Below are 2,473 nucleotides of genomic sequence, written 5' to 3'. Positions count from 1 at the left end.
GCTACTTTGAGTTTTGCGCGGTTACAAAAAAGGCTTTGTAATCCTACACTTGTATTAGCTCTGATCCGGTACTCAATGAACTTACAGGTTTTTACACGAACTTGCAGGAAGTTGCGGGAAAAATTATCGCGTACTCCAAAATCCTGTAATGAGAGCGATTTTCGGATAGTGTGTAGAGAATGAAGATGCAAGATTTTACTCGATGCTTTGTTTGTTACCGTACTTTTTGCTGTTACTCAGAGGAAGAGGAAGAGGAAGAGGAAGAAGAAAAGGCAGAGGAAGAGGAAGAGGAAGAATAAGAGAAAAAGAAGAAGACGAGGAAGAGGAAGAGGAAGAGAAAGAGGAGGAGGAAGAAGAAGAGAAAGAAGAAGGGGAAGAGGGAGAGGAAGAAGAAGAGGAGGAGGAAGAGGAAGAATAAGAGGAGGAAGAAGAGGACGAGGAAGAGGAAGAAGAAGAGAAGGAAGAAGAGGAACATGAAGAAGGGGAAGAGGAAGAGGAAGAGGAAGAGGAAGGGGAAAAGTAATTTTGCTGTTTGACATTTTTACAGGATTTTACATGAAAAGTATCGGATCAGAGCTATTATATCATCCATACATATGTATATACATATATTCTTATATTTTCATCAGCTATCAACGGAGCCAGTATGATTTCAGTATTGTTAAAATTTTCGCCATGCTTTTTTATCAATAGACTACTGAACCTATGCCTAAAACCATGCTACGAATATCAAAACCATTCGCAACAAATCAGTTCATTGATATGTATGTACATACAAACCCAGTAGAAATCGGTTGTATGCATTCATGAAGAATGCTTGCTATATGAGTGAATTAGTGTGAACAATTTATGCGTAGTCATGAATTTCCACAAATATATTCAAATTCTAGCGAACTGCAAGCGAACGTACGTTGTTGTTGTTTTAAGTACATTTCTTGATAAATTTGAATTAGGATATTTGTAATATTTTCGGTCTTGTACAAAAATTTTAGTGAACGGACGTGTTGTGAGACACTATTTTCAGCACTAACGGGCTTTTACAAGATATGCAATTGCATATGTAAATGCTATTTTTGTGTATGTCCCCGTATATTAAAATGTATCAGAAAAGTAGCATTTACATATGGGAATACATATCTTGTAAGAATGCTTTAACACTGTTCGATTAATGCGTTTTTGTATGTTTGAAACCTTAATACAGCCATATGCATGCAGCAGTAGTACCAGTGTGTGGTTAGAGTACGCATACGCTCTGAGAAACCACGCGTGTTAAATGGAAATGAAGATTCATTTATACTGGCATGTATACACAGCAGCAAGCACATGCCACCAACAGCATCAAATTTCTACTGGGAACTTAAGTACGTATCCATAAGTATAGGTACATAGCCGTATGCATGCGCGGTGTTTGCATAATCGGAAGTAATAATCATATGTACCGCTTTTCCTCTTACTGTGCATATGCCTAAATGTATGCAACCATTTTTAATAGCAAGTCAATACAGGGTGCTTCTAATGAAATTAAAAATTTTCTGCTGCATTACAGATGCTCCGCCTTTCGAAGTTTTATGCTGGGCTATGCGTTACAGCTTCGCAAATTTTACCCCTACCGAAACCAAAGATGTATACATATCAAAAATAATAACTTTAATTTTTTGAGTCTCTATAGAGGAATCTGTACTTTACCCCCTGTGCGACACGCCTTAAACGTCTCCAATTGGGACCAAAATTTATATGTGATATCTGTGACCGTAGTATTACCGAATCAGGGGGTGAGACTGAAAAAAATCGTTCATTTAATTTTTTAAGGACCACCCTAATGTATACATATCATAAGAAACTCATTTTTGTTATATAACATAAAATAATTAATATAGCAAACACGAAAAATATTTGAAAAATTTAATGCTGGATTTGTTTTATGAAGGGATCAGTTCAATAGTTATAACTATTAAACATAAAATTGCATATTTTAAAAATCACAATAGCCATTCGTTTTTGCCTAGATTTAGGACTGTTTTCCAAAATAAACTATAACTATAAATTTACATATTTTCAAAACTTTAGAAAATATATTGTTTTATTCTCAAAATAACTACCCGTATAATAAATTTATTAGCCACAAAATTGTCACCGCTTGGAAAATGGCTCAAAACTACGAGTGGTAGTTTTTCGATAGTATCGGTAGTGTTATAAACTATCGATAGTAGACCGAAACCCAAAACCATCGATACTATCGATAGTGCCATCGATAGTTTGACAGCTCTAGAGGACATCAAAACCACAGTAAAGCTACATATATCATATCCAAGAGTCAGTTGTTTGCACCTTTTCCAAATTTTTACAACTTACATTGCACAAGAAGCACAAAAGCAGCAGTAGTCATCTTCAGTTTTAAAAATTAATTCTGTGCCAGGTAGTGATGTTCCGATACCAGTACTTAGAAGTATATACTCGAGTACCTCTACCAAGT

Source organism: Rhagoletis zephyria, unplaced genomic scaffold (genome assembly GCF_001687245.7).
Source record: "Rhagoletis zephyria isolate East Lansing unplaced genomic scaffold, Rhagoletis_zephyria_1.1 Rzeph_scaffold_03896, whole genome shotgun sequence".
Lineage (NCBI taxonomy): Eukaryota > Metazoa > Arthropoda > Insecta > Diptera > Tephritidae > Rhagoletis > Rhagoletis zephyria.
The sequence above is the reverse complement of the archived record's forward strand: the minus strand, read 5'-3'. Positions refer to the sequence as shown.